Source organism: Labrus bergylta, chromosome 4 (assembly GCF_963930695.1).
Source record: "Labrus bergylta chromosome 4, fLabBer1.1, whole genome shotgun sequence".
Taxonomy (NCBI): Eukaryota; Metazoa; Chordata; class Actinopteri; order Labriformes; family Labridae; genus Labrus; species Labrus bergylta.
This window is the reverse complement of record NC_089198.1, coordinates 31197961-31214762: the sequence shown is the minus strand read 5'-3', so window position 1 is coordinate 31214762 and position 16802 is coordinate 31197961. Positions and strand designations below refer to the sequence as shown.

Below are 16802 nucleotides of genomic sequence, written 5' to 3'. Positions count from 1 at the left end.
CTATGATGATCTGTCAGTCGACCATAAGGTCAGATGTTAGCCACTTACAGACTGCGGTTCCATAACAGCGCCATAATATTGTTCCGCTGTCATTACACACTTGTACTAACACGTTGAATCTGTACTAGTGTAATATTGGCGTCCCAGTTTGTGAATCCATATCGCATTACAGCGTTGCAGAACACAATAATTACTACTCTCCACAACCGTGGAGGTTTAACAGGTTTGAAAGTATTCCGCCTTCAAATTGCAGTCTGTAATCACTAACTCATTACTCTGTGCCAGGTAGACGATGAGCAGTCATCCAAATGTGTTAGCGGGCGTTTAAGTAAAAATGCTAGTTTGTAATCCAAATCAAGGCCCAACACATTCCAGAGTGAATCCTCAGAGTGATCTAATACTGATCATAATCTAATGTAAACTTGAGGAGTACATGGTTTCATGCCTGACAGTGTGGCAGGAATATGAATCCTGATTTAAAGTATTCACAGTGTTGAATACTGTCATATTACAGACAGCACTCTTGATGTTAAAACCAGTAGAAAGTGAGTTGAAATTACAGAGCAGAGAAAAAACATGGTAAGGGGTTTATGAATTATTTAAGAAGAAAAACAAATTCAATATGGCCTTGGTGATTAGAGTAAGTGCAACTCGGACACCAAACAGAGGAGCAAAATAAAAATAATACAAACAAAAGGGATATCGCAGGAAGCATACAGACAAAATAAGCTGCCGCAGTCGACACTTGAAGATTCTTAAAATCTTACAGCTCCTATGAGGAGTTTTCAACTAGTAATACAAAGACTGGAATTAATACTGAGGCACTTTTACAACCTTCAAAAGCAACAAAAAAAGACCATCAGTGTAAAGATTGAGAGTTTCTAAAGGGTTATTATTAATGTCTGAAACCTCTGCCGCGGGAGGTAAGGAGTCAGAACAAGTGATTAATGCTGCTGAAAGAACATTTCCCATAGTAAAGAGAGTGATACATTGGACTGAAAGAAAGGAGGAGGAGATTATTCTTCACAGTATTTAGTTCAGAACGTCAAGGACAAAATTGGCAAAGACAAGTGGTACCGCTTTGTCCACGGGGGTGGCACAAAATGCAAGAAATAATGGCAAAATAATGCTAGATTTAACAGTTTTGTTCTTATCTTGTGTGGGGAGCAACAATTTGACCAAAAAACACCACACTCAAACAGATTCCATCCATGAACATCTACGAGTCCAGACCTCTCAAAACTGGATATCTCCCTACCTCTACCGGTTGAATGAAAATCTAAAGGTGAAAAAGAGAGAAAGGAAAACTATGAATAAAACTGTGAATGGTGTACATATAGAGTGAGCTGGAGAGTAATAATTAATTTGCTGCAGTTGTTGTTGAGCTTCCTCCTTCAGTCAGAGAGCTTTCCAATAAGGGGCGGCAGTAAGTCTGTAGGGTCTTGGGTTGGGAACCAGAGGGTCCACACCAGGACTTGAACCGGTGACCCTCCGGTTTTCCAACCCAACTCCCGGTGCAGACCAAATGTGGAAATTGGTCTGGTAGTTGGAGAGGTGCAAATTTACTTCCTGAGCACTGCTGATGTGCCCTTGAGCAAGGCACCAAACCGCCGCACCAGCTCAGGAGTGCTCGCTGTAGGCAGCCTCCCTCACTCTGAAATCTCTTCTTTAGTGCATGTTCATAGGATCCTGTATGTGCATGTGTGTGTATTTCAGCCTATGTGTGTGTAGCATTTTCAACAACAGAGTGTAAAATTAATAAAGTATATCTTCTTCTTCTTCTAAGTTATTGTATTTTGTGATTTAAATCAATAAAGAAAATGTATGCAGGAAAGCAGCAGCTGTTCAGTCTCCCACTCAGTCTCCGGTTCTTCCTCTCAGTCCAGTGCATGCTTAACTGATAAAGAACATAACATTTAATATTGTGTTGCCATGACGTTCTTCTGATGAAAAATCCCTCGTAACACAAACCTTACACCACATGAAAATCCTATAGGTTTCTAAATGGTGAAGGTGTGTTGAATTCAATCAGTGCTATAATACAGGTCCACCCATTAATAATGTTGAGACAAAATATTAAGACCAAGACTGCAGGACGGACAGCAAGGACTTCTTTTGTAGTGGTAATAAAGTGATTTCAGTTAAACGTGAATGACTTCACGAAAGCTTTCCTCATGATTGAGAGGTACTTGGAGGAGCACTTGTTAGATATCGAGTGTTGAATGTGTGAAGCTGCAGCGGCACCGCGACATGTCTTGACTGCTTCCTGTGTCTTTACACTCGGTGCAGTTTGGACAAGAATGTCATCACCTACCTCCACATCAGGGCGCTACATGAAAACACAGCAAACACATCAGCCCACTGCAGCTCCAGTGTGAACTCAAACCGTCTGACGCAGAACCTCGTGCTTGGGCCTGTCTGTGTGCGGGGCGGTGCAGACAAACACTCTTTATTAACACTTTATATTAAGTACTATTTATGGCGCCCTTTAGGAGCGTTGAGGCTTGCTCTTCATTTCACTATTAATGACTTTGCCAGGCAGCTGGGTGGAGCCTTTGGGGGGACGAATCAGCATTACAGAGCGGCTATGTAGAGGAGCGGAGGATGCTTTAAGTGGATGGGGATCTTAAGTATTCCCAGTTTATCTTACAAACAAATCAGAGAATTAATTTCAGGTGGATAAATGCAGGCTCAGACATGAAAACACAATACTCAGGGCGCCGCATTTTTAATTTGCGCTCGCTGCACCGGGAGATTACGGCAGTTTGAAAAGGCAATTAGCAAAGTCATGTGTCAAACGGATGTATTTATGCATCCAGGAGCAGGATCGCAGTTTGATGAATAGAATATTATGCTAATGCTGTTTCTTGTACAAGTCTGGCCCAAAGGTACGAGCTGGTGCAAATTAAAAACGTGCCACATGGTGGATGTCTAGTTTCTATTTTTTGTATTGTCCTGGGAGGAGTAAAAAAAATCATGTACTGTGGAACAAGACAGCTTCAAAATAAGTACCCACACACACAGATTTAAATGATACTGAAAAAGAAGTTTACACATAAAAGTACAACTTTTAGACCAAAGGAAAGGAGATGGCCCACTCAGTCATTCCCAATATCTGTGCTGTAGACATCAGCACTCTGTCCCTCAACTGAAGCTGACTGATAGATCCTGTGACAATGTTCATTCATCTTATTGGCACAAACGACTGGACCAGTTTCTCAAAAACCATACAGGCTATCTCCAAGCGGTTCTTTATCAATGCTCTAGATCCACTACCACTGGTAAATCTGAAGACAGTTTTACAAAGACTGACTTTTACAATGACGTGGAAAGATGAAGTAGCAAGGCAAGGCAAGTTTATTTCTATAGCACATTTCCACAACAAGGCAATTCAAAGTGCTTCACACAAGACATCAAAAGCATCATGACAGAGGAAAGAAAAAAAGAAATAAACACTGAAATTATAAAAAATATGTTCAAATAAAAATAATAAAAATTAAATTAATTAAAATTAAATAAGTAAATAAAAGTAAATAAATCAAAAGAGTTAAAAAAATATAATAATAATTACAGTGCAGAGTAAAAGTTTAAAATCTTATTAAAGCTATTTAATGAAAGGCAGCTGTAAACAGGTGAGTCTTCAACCTCGATTTAAAAGAGCTGAGAGTTTCAGTAGTAAGCCTTCAGATGAATGTCAAAATGAATGTGTGGCACTTTGCTGTCTCTTTTTTTCTTTTTTTTTTCCCCAATGGCAGCTGGGATTGGCTCCAGCCCCCTGCGACCCCCGAATGGGTAAAGCAGTATGGATGGATGGCCACATCATTCAACAGAAATCTCCGGAAGAATTCAGTGCAAATGATACAAGGGTTGTCTAAGTACAGGGTAAAATAAAATATTTGGCTTGGAATAAGTCCATTAAAACCAGCCAACCATTACAGACCAGTCTGAAATATCCCAGTCGTAAGAGCCCATGGACAAAATTTAAATAACCTAAATTGAAACCCTAATTTCAAAATGTGTACACATATATATACTTTCTGTACCTTTTTTTTTTTTATCTTGGAGACCAGGACAGTTGTTAGAGTAGCAGACAAAGGAGAGGAGATGGTGGGATGACATGCAAGAACGGTAGCCTGTAAGAGTGAAACCCGGGGCCACTTTGAGGACTACCTAACCGCTCTGAACCCACTGATAAACATTTTAAATGAGTGTTTCCTCTCCAGTAAATAAACACATGATTGTGTTCTTCTTCAACTGGTACTGAAGAGGAAAATCAACATAGCTGAATTTAGCATCTTTGTCAGGGAGAATATTTTTTCATGTTTAAAAAAAATAGATTTGGTCATTCAGATTGGACAAATGAATAAGAGATGCTGCAACTACGCTCAATGTTCTGCCACCACCAAATACTGCACGTATACATGTGGAATTCATAATTGGATGTTTTTTTTGTCTGATCTGCACATTGAACATTAGTGAAGGAGGAAATCATCTTACAAAGACAGCAGCGGTGTCGTTTTATTTCAGACAGGACGAGAGTGTTTGAGAACATTAATGTAAGAACTGAAAGGGGGACTCGGTGTCCTGTACCTATGAGACTGATTGAAAACAATAAATGAAGAGTCTTGCCAGAAGGGAGGGGCTTCTTACAGAACGAAGAAAAAAGAATGTGACATCAACAATGTAAAGGATGGAACAATGAAGCCATGAGAGGAACATGAAGAAAGAGTGACAGGGTAAAGGGAGAGGGAGTGTATGACGGGGACAAAAAGAGAGAATAGAAATCCATAGGAGAAAGAGGATTGTTACGAGGAAAGAGTGAGTGTGTGAGTGTGTGCCGGCTCGTTCTTTTTCTTCTCTGCTGCGTCTCTCGTTCCATCCTTTCTTTTTAATCACGTCTCCATGACTCATTTTCTTCCTTACACCTTTCCCCCGATGCACTTCAACTTCCTGTTTGTCTCATTTCTCCTACCTTTTCATATTCCTTCCCCTTTAATCGACTAAAAAACATCCAAACAGTTCACTGTGCAATGAAAACCGGAATGAGAAATAGTAAAGTGTTATGTTTCTGGTATTAATTTGAAGGCTGCTCTTAATGAATTTGAAATATATGTGAGACACTTAAGACATGTTGAGAATGATATTGGTTCAGAATGATTGTTTTCCTACTCCGAGCAGCTGTGAGATTTGCCTTTCAAATGAAGTTCTGTAACTTATTCAAAAGCCACCTCTTGCTGAAGTAAGGGAACTCAATAACTGCCAAACGCCCCCCCAACCCCCCTACTCTCCTGATCCTCTCCCCCGAGACTCACCCGCTAATTATAAAATGCATAAAACATGCAGCGAATGCCAGCAAGACAATCGAGGGAAATGTGAATTTTGAGCCTGACATTTAATGTTCCCCTTGCATTATTCACACACCCTATGCCTATTTACCCTCCTCTCTCGGAGGATCAGGAGGAAAAGTGGGGAAAAAAAAGAAAGGCATGAAGATCGAGGAGCCGTATTGGAAAGAGGGGGAGGGAGAAGGGGGTGAGGGCGTGCAGGTGGAATGGAAAAAAATCGACCACGTGTTGCGCTTAAATAACATCTCGGAGACGACAGCAGAGTCAAGGGTGAACCGCGGCGTATGTTTATTGGATTTTTTTCCATCGGCAGCAAAGGAGTGACTTGTCGTACCGTGTTTGCACATAAAGGCGAAGGCGAGGGGGGAAAAGTCGGGAACTGTGAGAGATGAGGGAGAGAGCTGGGAGCGGTGATTGAGAGGTGAGGGGGAGAAAACAAAGATTTTGTGAAGGTGGGAAAAAAAGGCTTCTGAACGAATGCAGTGATGTAAAGAAAAAGGAACCTGTGTCTGAATGATCGATTGGTATACAAAACGTATGGATCCACTGTACTACTCTGGAGATCTGATCACAGGTGTCACAAATTATTTCACGAGAATAACATTTTTGCAACACTTCCTTGAAAAAATTGCAGATTCAATTGAGAAATGCGTTTTTACAGAATTTCTATGCAGCCTCATCTGTGACAAACTTTTGGTGGAAACCTGAAAAATAAAAATCCTACAACGACAGAAGTTGGCTTTTTTTTATTTATTGAAAGGCTTTTTTCAAAAAAGGAGCGACACAGAGCTCTACACAGGACACAACCCAGAGTGTGAATAAGACTACAAAACTGTGCCTACATCCCTCTGCTAGATTCAGACGGTAACCCCTTTAAATGAAAGGGAGCAGAAACTAGAAGCTTAGTGAAACCTTGTACTCACACAGGAAGGAGTCTCACACAGGAAGGATACACAGCAGAAACAAAGATATAAGGGTGTCACACAGGCACACTTATGTAGAACACGAAATGCAAGAACACAAGGTTAGGTCTAGGCTCCTATTTGATATTATGGACCTGACAACCTTCCACATCACATCCTCTGAAACTGTTTTCATACATGCACTTAACTCCTGAAAAGTTACTGAAAATGTCCGGGGCAGCTGCATGTGTGAATGCAAACACACAGAAATCTGCAATCTGACATCAAGTTAAGCCACTTCAACTGATGTTCAGAAAGTTGTTTTATCAGAGGTCTGACCATCCAAAAGAAGCTGAACAACAGAGAAGAAGAAAAAGTCTTTAATGTCAATAATTTAGGAGGCCCTTTTTTCCACAACCTTTTAGGGCGAACAAAACGCCTTAACTCTACCAGGAGCTGCAATAAAACAATAAAAACCTGCTAACAGACCGAGGAACAGAAGAATGATGCTGGATAAAGAAAGTGTTCTGCAATTAAATGTGACACTGACAGTAAGACCAATTACACCTAGCATTCATATAGAGGCAAAAAAAATCTGTCATAATAGAGTCGGAACTCTGTCGCTTTTTAAGGCAATTCTTCCCCCCACCGCACCACCCCCATCCAACAGGGAAACCTTCACACTGTGAGGGACAGATGTGGAAATAGGCTACACAAGAAGATTTCAGGAGAAGTCCATCCCAATATGCATGTTTAACAAACGGCTTGAGATCATATCATAGACGCACTATATACATTAAAGTGATAACAAAGTCTTTAATCCAACTTTTAGGGTTTCATATTTATATTTCATAGATGTTACTCCATGAATGGAAATACTTAGGGTTCATGGTTGTCTGTAATTCAACATATTTCCCAATAGAATCCCTAAGTGTGTGTTAGTGTGTGTGTGTGTGTGTGTGTGTGTGTGTGTGTGTGTGTGTGTGTGTGTGTGTGTGTGTGTGTGTGTGTGTGTGTGTGTGTGTGTGTGTGTGATTATTTTGCAGATATTTGATATCAAACAAAAACAAACATTTCCCCACCTTGCCTCGTATTAAATCCTGGCACATTCTTTCCTGCTGCTGCTGCAGTCTTTCCCAATGAAACTGGGGACCCTAAACACCCCACCCAGCCGCAGAGTGGCTGAGCTAAAGGCTAACATGTGAGCGGTTTGACCTCCTGACCCTGTTGAAGCAATTCATGCTCCAGTTCGAAAGGACACAGAATTATGCGTAGAAGCCGGTGTGTCTGAAGCGTTCCTCCTCTCTTACAACCTCCATTTTTCTCTGCAGCAGAGAGCCTGAACCCAGAGCAGAATTCATCAGCTCGCTGTCTGCGCAGCATAGTGAGCACAGCTGGGAATCCTTATTAAATCTGACACACATATGCGCTCCAGTGTCCGTTTGTAGGCGTGGATGTGTGTGTGTGTGTGTGTGTGTGTGTGTGTGTGTGTGTGTATGTGTGTGCTGAGGAGCACCTGGCCGGGCCTTTGGCAAACCTTGGAGCTGGGGGAGGTCCATCAGCATTAGAGGCCAGCTGTATTCCTCAACCCCAGCAGCTCACTAACTCACCTCTCAGCGTTTACGCGAGTCAGCAGCAATGGTCAGCCGGCTGCACACCTGCTCTACACCCCCTGTAATTTAGGCGCCTCGCACACCGAGGCTCGGCTAGATGCGAGTTAGGGGGAAGGGGATGGATGTGACAGAGAGAAAGAGCAAGAAGCGGGCAAAACCTAGAGCAGGGGGATCGATGCTGACAGAACAGGATGACAGTCTAAGAGAGACAAAGAGGCAGGTTGAGAGAGAGAGAGACGGGTTAACCCAGAGGAAGAGACAAAAGAGAGGAAAGGAGAATGGCAGCGACAGAGAGGAGATCTGATCTACATTTAGATGTGAGTGTTACATGTGGGCAAAGAGCAAAATGCTGGCTGAAGGGAAGGAAGAGGACGTCATGTTTCTCTGCTTGGATCTTTAGTTACAGGATTCATTTTACATCTGTTTCACTCCAAAAGATCTCAGAATTTACAAAAGCTTCCAAGAAGAACAATCTTTAGCCAAATAACTTTTAATAGTAAAGCAGTATTTATTTTCTGATTTGCTTTAAACACGATCATTATGACAAAAACAAAGACTCTTTCTTTCAACACAAATGCTGCCAGTAAGGCATCATAAAATCACAGATTACATAATTAGATTATTCTGTGTGCAAGCCGGTTCAGACTGAAGCGCTTTCAATGAGTGTTCATGTCACACATTTGGTGCACCAGTCTTTTTGTGTAACGAAACAGAAAGTCACCGTTTACACCACAATGCATCGTGTGAATGCACAGGACAGAACAGGACATCAGGTTCTGGTCAAGTCTTGCCAAGTTCTCGTCGGATCTCGTACAGAGCAGCAGGAAACCACAACCAAGGGTAACGCCAACAGCTGTGTAGCTTGCTTTACATTTTGCGGAGGTTTAGTATGGACCTCCAACATCATAACAGTATATTTTTGTATTTAATTCTGCGTGACTAATGGACTGTTTTAATTATGTCTGTATACCTCTTAACATTATTGAGTATGAATTGTATCAGAACTAGAAAGCAAAGACAAACTGTCTGGGGACAGCAAATGTCCACTAGACTTTATTTCCACCCCTAACAGAAATGGTCATCAAAGACACTTCTATGTCTGTTAGTCCATGCATGCACTTTTGCAATAGGTGGCGCTATGTTCTCATATCTTATGGCTGCAGTGTACAGTGTTGTCAACTGAACTTATTAGCAATGTAATCAACTTTTCTGAGAGCGATGTTTGCAAAAGCATTCTGCAGAGCTTGTTTAATAAATTCAAATTGTGAAAAGCCAATAAGAGTCTCAAGGATCCACTCGATGGATGGAATAATAAAAAACAGGAAGACGTGTGCTCTGATAGATTTGTTCAAAGACGTCTCAAAATCAAATGTATTGAAAGCAGTAACACGATCTGTCAGGGTGAGGAGATGTTTTTTTTAATTTGAAATATTCAGAAAGAAAACTCCAAATCCATCCTCGTCTTCCCGCACACCAGAGGCAAACACAGACGCACTTGGCCTGATGAAACGACACTCAGCATCTCTTTTACAGAAATCTGCAATCTGACATCAAGTTAAGCCACTTCAGTTGATGTTCAGGGGCCTGACTTTCCAAAAGGAAGCTCAACAACAGAGAAGAAGAAAAAAGTATTTAATGTCAATAATTTAGGAGGCCCTTTTTTCCACAACCTTCGAGGGCGATCAAAACGCCTTAACTCTACCAGGAGCTGCAATAAAACAATAAAAACCTGCTAACAGACCGAGGAACAGAAGAATGATTCTGGCTAAAGAAAGTGTTCTGCAATTAAATCGTGTGACTGGATTAATCAGCCGAGGACTGGAGACAGAGGCGTGAAAGGGCATCTGATTAAAATGGAAAAAAAAGAGAAACGTGTAATTGGCTTTTTTTTTTTTTCTCAGAGTCACAGCGCCTACAGGCTGAATCTGTTCTTGAACAAGCAGGAGAACCAACCCCCTCACAAACACACAAATACGTCTACGCACAGACTAGAGCACACACACACAAACGGCTGGATTATGAGGCAAGCAGAGCCAGCAATAATGTCAGCATAATGCCGATAACGTCGGGAGACACACTCGGATGAGCTGTGGTTGGAAACTGGAACCAGGACAAATGACATGCTGTGCTGGCTTTGTGTGTGTGTGTGTGTGTGTGTGTGTGTGTGTGTGTGTGTGTGTGTGTCTGTGCAGCACATATTACACCACAGTGCATTCCTGTGTGTGTGTGTGTGAGTCTAATCAGTGTGTTCTCTTGCCATCTCCAGCTAGACAAACAGCCATATGGTCAATTAAGGCCCATCAATACCTCTGTTAACATCTTTACCAGCTGATAATTAAGAGAACAACAGCCTGTCAGCAGCAGCACGCTCTGCTAAAAGTCATATCAGCCCGCCTGACAGGCCCCGCCCACTGCGCAGCGTGAGAGAGAGAGAGGCACAATCTGCTGTCTTTTTAGGAAGACCCTGCTCACATCAAGTTTTAGTAAGAATTATAACTGTAATGATTTATAATATAATGATTTGTGTCCAAATGTTGTGGATTTTTGTTGTGGGTTTGTTGTTTCATTTCTAACATTTCTAGTTGTTTTTTTTAGCCATTGCATGCAAACAGTCTATGGATGTGTGCTGGTTGCTGGATATATTTTAGTCACCACCCCGTCCTGCTCAGTATTTCTTGCAGCATACACACACATCAGTACACCTAGACTTCACACTGAAAAGTTTACAAAGGGGGACCGGCAGGAAAAAAGGTCAGACACGTTGGAGAATATGATGAAGAATCTTCTTAGAAATCTTCTCAAGAAGATATTGATATCAGTTGTGAATAAAAGTGTGTAAAAATGCAGTTTGATTAGCAAATTAATTCTGCTCCTTTCACTGAAAGAAAGTGTATCCCCGCGATTTAATTCAGGAAGAAAAGAAAATACAGTCCCAATCAATATTTACATGACTATAAATAATACCAAAAGATAAGATGATTAGTTGGATTTTTAAACCTCCAATTTAGTTAAAGAACTCGTGATTCTTTCTCATTTCTGACTTCCACTGTGTGGTTCAGCGGACACCAGCTGCTGCTATAGCTTTGAGTGAACACAGAAAAGTAAGAGTGTGTCAGTGATGTGCAGCCTCGTCATAAATCCTCATGGACTCTGTTGAAAGGTGCTGCAGTAAGGCTTCTGTTTATAATACATGCATGTACTTCTTAATACTCTGTTAGAGGCTCACTAAAGGCTCACCTGAGAGAGCATTACATGTCCAGGCATGTTGACATGGCAACTTCCACCACAGTGTTTCCCCTGCACATGTCCCCACAGGTGGAAGATTATACTGTCACTGTGATCACAGCTGGATCTCCTTTTCTTTACATTTTCTTTTTTTTTTAAATCCTACACTCTGAATGCATGAATGAATGAATGTGATGAGCATGGCACCTTTCAATAGTTTAATTGTTGGTTTGTGCTGCAACAGATGGTGCTTCCCACAGTGTAATTACAGATGCCGGATACAGATGTTCCAATGGTTGCAGTCTTGCAAATGTGTTCTATCAGAATAACTAAGAAATTAAATGAAATGCAGAGATTTCAATAGTTCATACAAGGTTGTAACCTTGTATAGAATATTGAAATCTCTGCATTTTGTGACTTCAACAGAGAAAAAGTTTTCAAATGTTAGAGGAGTGAAGGGTTAGCACTTATTTAATCAGTAGATATTTAAATAAGTAGTGAACATTAATTTATTTTACAGTTTAGGAAAACATAAATACGCAATGTCTTTGGCGGTGAGACTCCGTCATGATGACTTCATACTTAGAGGGGTTAGCAAGGCCGACAGCAGGATAGGACACGCCTGAGTCCCAGCACTGGTGGTGGTGGTGATAGAAGAATACAGGATGTGATGAGGAGTGGGTTTCTGAGGCTGGATCTGATCTCTGCTGAGCTGGAATGGAGGTGACCGGGGGCGGAGGAAGGTCGCAGCAGCGATTGCAATGAAATGACTAAACTGACTGCAAAATGTGTCTGCAGCAGGATGATTGGTTGAGAGAGGTTGTGGCATAATCTGGTTGGTTTACTTAAAAGAGTAAACGCCCCTCATCATCTGATCACCAGAGCAGGGAGACGGAGGGAGAGGCTAAGTTGAATGAAGGAAAAAGAATGTGTGAGAGAATAAAAACAGTCTTCCTGCTAGAACTTACGCTGAGCTCCATGACAAATCATAAGTTATAACACATTTCTAAAAAGACATCAGGTACAGGTCGTCACTAAATACCATTATTCTCCATTAATCCCAACATGTAGAATGCAACACCCTCCATCTGTCACTGTCATTCAACCCTGACTCCTAACTTCCTCCATCAAAACTATTTTATTCCCCATACCCTCCCAAGTTCCTTATAATTGTCCCCCCTCCCTCCATATTTCTCTCAATCTATGGGTCTCATAATAACACCAGCCAAGCATCTCCATAAAGTCCTTATATGCATACTGCAACATCGCCTGCTTGTTTAATCCCCTCCAAATGGGGCCTCACAGAGTCAGCTGGGCTACAGTTCATATTCTGCCAGCGGCAGCAGAAAGCACATTCTGGGTAATTGAAAGGACCGCGGGGAATGGGGAACTCAATTACACTGCACCCCTATAGCAATATAGGGCACATCTGAAGGCTGTGTTTGGAATACACCTGACTTTCTACTTGTGCCGATATACCTGTTTGCATGAGAAATCTGTTATTCTAAAGAGATGGTAATGGTGCCAATTGGTCACTCAGGAAACACTCCAGAAACCACTTCAGACGGGGGGCCCTGGGGGAAATTAACTGGAGATTGAGATCAAACCTTTACTAAAGTGGCAAGATGGTAATGTTAGCTAGCAGGATATAGTTGTGTTCAGTACTGAAAACATGAGCAAGAAACCCATAGCAACAGCTTAATTGTTTAAGTTTTATATCATAAGGGTCACTTGTGGAAGATTAACTAAAACAACAGTCTCTCGACTTCATAGCTAGCTTATGCAAAAGTAGCATTTTAGCATCTTTATGCTCTTTGTTTTAAGTTATTTGATCTTTTCAGATCAAAGTGCTTTTATTCCGCAGGTCACACCAACACATTCACACACTGACAACAGAGGCTGCTATGGAAAGTGTCCATCAGTATTAATTCATCCCATTCGTACATATTTACATGCCACCAACGAGGCAGTGGGAGCAAGTTAGGGTTAAGTGTCTTGCCCAGGGACACATCAGACACTTGGGATTAAACCCCCGACCTTTTGGTTGAGAGACAACCAACTCTTCCACTGAGGGACAGCTGCCCCGGCTGTCCCTACTCGCCCCGACCCAGGTAGCTATTTAAGTGTTAAGATAAGAAAACAGCCAAAAAATAGCTTTTAATCAAGAATTGGATGGACTCTAATGTGATCATTCTCCCTCTGGCAGTTTAAAACCAGTAGTTTCAATTTCCTTGCAGCCATTAAAAGGTAAAATCTCAAGCATCACAAATCCCACCTCTTTAAATCTGAGGACACACTTATTATGATATTTCATAATCAAAGTACCCTGCAGTTCATATTAAACACATTTGTGATACCATTGCTTTGATCTTCCTTTATTCAATTTGACAGTCAGTTGTTGACTGTCTGCAGACGTGAATACAAAATATATGCTGTACTGAATCATACCACAAGTTAGACATCATGATGTTCTTGACCTTTTGCTTGAGGAAATGTTCCTGAACCGGATCTCATTGAATTTTAATTGAAGCTCCCTCTAAATGTTAACTGTCTGGAAAGGGAACTTCTACAAACCTTTGGTCCCAGCACACAAGAGTACAGAGGGAAAAAAATCAAATGTCATGACACAGCTGCTAATTACTGAAGAACCTGATACTAAATATAATCAGTGCTGCGTGCATCCACACACAACAGACCGCGGTCCTCTGAAGCAACGTTAACAAGCTCTTAGCCGAACCCTCCACAGCTGAGTAAAATCTTTACATGCACAAACAGTTGGCAGATAATTGAGTGAGCTTCAGGCCTCTTGTGGCTCTTTTTTTTTTTTTTTTTACCAGTCCAGCCACGTAGGCTTATAGGGCAGCCATGCAATTAGTACTGGGCAAAATGTAGCTCAAATGATTATTCCCACTATTAGACAAACAAAAGGCCTTTGACCGAAAAACACTAACTAGCCACAATGTCACTGGGATAATTGCTGGATTGACACACTGATGCGAGAAAAGCCGATTCCTTAAGGAGCCAGTGCTGTTAGTGAAAGCCTCATTGTCAACAGAACGCTTCCAATAATGAGCTCATGGTAGCTGGACACGCAGATGTTTGAGTGACTAAATACACAGATCACAGTTGTAATGTGGGGGCTCCTGTGATAGATGAACAAATGTAAACACGGCAGCCGTCATGTTTGATATTGAAATCAAAGGGCTAGGGTTTTATCCGCGGTTGTATTTGCTGATTAATCTTTGCAATTATTTGCTTTGGTCATTGCTCTGCTGATAGATAATCAACTATTTCATGTCATGTTTGAAGGTTGATTGATGTTGGAGGGTGTTCAAATTCCTGTTAATATAGATTACCTCGCATTGTGGCAGTGTTGCTCTGATAATATTTGAACGCTGTCTGATACTGTCATTCATGGGAAATAGAAGAAAAGGTGGGAAAAAACCCATAACTTCCTAACTTCACCATAACTTCCTAAAACTGATTTGTTTTCGGGCCTATCACTCACTCCCTGCTAAGTGCTAAGGCTAGCTCTTTAACTCAGTAGAACGCCAAATGGAGCAGCAAGAAATTCAGCCAGTCCCACAAAGCACTGGATCAAATCCTGAAGTATGTACTCATTCAAAAATAGACGTTGAATCATGAATTCAGACTCAAAATTAAATAGTGAGACACCCAAAGATTCCCAGCCCTAAGTAGGAGAGTTGACCAGCAGTGTCCATTAAACAGGCACTATATCTAAAAAGTGACATCCACCATATGCCAATACCTCTAAGTTGACGGTAACAATCACAATTAGCCACAGCCCAGGGCACATCCCATTTGAAAGGAAATCCATTGACAAATAAAGTGCTGGTCATTTACTCCTGAATAGGGTCACTAACAGCCATCAAAAGCTTCCTGATAGTCTGACACACATAAAGTGGAGAAAAAACATCACATTTTTAGAGAAGGAAAATAGATGAAGAGAACTTACATTTTAATTTATGTAAGATTTTTGAGTCTATGTCAGGAAAAAATGTTATAAAGTTTAGGAAAATTATAACCTTATTATTACAGCAGCACCTGGAGGTTAATAGATCAGTATAATAATCAGCCACCTTAGTGAGTTTATGTTCTTAAATGTTCTTGCTCCTTATTTTATCTATAAGTGAGGAAAAAATGGAGCGCAAGAATGAGAGGAAAAAAATAACATTAAAAGAATAATGTGCAACATTATGGCAGATATCAAATATTTCCTAAATATATTGTTAAGTAAGTCAAACTTCTTCTGGGCTTGTTGTTCTTAGCTCTGTGTTCACACTTGACGATGCAACGCTTCTTTCAGCTTGTTTATGTTTCACTCAGAGGCTCAAACATTTCTTGTACATGTTTTTTCACTTGAACCACTCCCTCTCCGACTGTTAGCCCTGCCACCATTTTGGGAAAGAGCGCCATCCCGCCAACTCAGGGAAGCTGTTTCATCGCAGTATCATTGCAAGAAAGAAACATTGGACTTTCCAAAACATAGAAAAATCATAATTTGGGCTGCATGTCAGAATGGAGATCAGTCCTACAAGTGGCTGCACTTGGCTGGAGCACTAAAGGAGCCGTGGGGGATTGAAGATACAATTGTTGTGCTTATTATCTTTAAGTTCAAGTTTTTTAAAGAATGCATCACCAACGAAAATTCTGCCAAACACTGATCGTTAACATCTAGCCATTTGAAAATCAGTACCATTGTTCTCCCAGGACTATTAGAGCAGTTAGTGTGACTGTCCTGATATCCTGGTTTATGTCAAAGGAATAATCTAGAGTAGCAGTTGGCCCTTAATTGAAGTGGCTTAAGCACTAATGGCCGATACGATCATTGCCGGGCAGGCCATATGTGGGCTAATGGGCCAACCATGTTTTAAATATGAGCCCAGTGATGAAGGTGTTAAAGGTTCCCTCATGCCAAATATCAATAATGCACATAAATGAACCTTGAAACACAGGTGGACTTATTCTCATTCAAATCACATTCAGTGACCGTGCTGCATAACCTCATCTACATTTTTATGTCGAGCAGCGGTGGCCAGACGCTGGACACATGGACCCGGTACTGATGTGAATAAAAATGAGGGGCTAAAAAAACGAGGAGGGAATTTGCACAGTTCAAGGGAAACGTGACTCTACCCTGGAAACTTTGGCTTATCGCGGTCATATCCAGCCGAGGGATTTAGCTGAGGTAGGTCATTAAGTCAAGTGCTCTACCTATGTGCAAGTCTAAGATACTTGTAATTGCTTTTTTCAATTTTTTTACTGTTTCTTCACTTAATCTCGGACTAACACGTTGTACTTTAGAGATCTGCTTGCAGCATGGACGAACATGCTGGTCGACAGTTGGACGGTAGCTCCAACACAGAATTCCATTTCTCAACAATAATTGGCTGGATAAAGTGTAAATATTGAGCACATGGTTCTTGTTTCATACTGAAATAGATGGAACTCTACATGATAGCTCTACCAGAAGGTGCAAACACATTGGCTTTTAGTGGTCTATCTTTTCTTTTTTTATATATATACTTTCTTTTTTGTTTTTGTTTCACAAGAAACACAGAACAAGTGAGGACTAGGGTAAGACAGTATGAATAAGATCAAATACAAGAATGTAAAAGGCACAGGTACAGTACATAATGGATGGTATATCCTAATGAAAAAATATATATTTACGAGTCTTTGTATAAATCTCATTT

At 41.0% G+C, this 16802-nt stretch overlaps 1 protein-coding gene across 1 annotated transcript in view; it reads right to left on the bottom strand.

The window, feature by feature from the left end:
• The window catches only part of brinp2 (bone morphogenetic protein/retinoic acid inducible neural-specific 2), a 244398-nt gene that overhangs the window by 135927 nt on the left and 91669 nt on the right, over positions 1-16802 (bottom strand). The window lies entirely within an intron of this gene.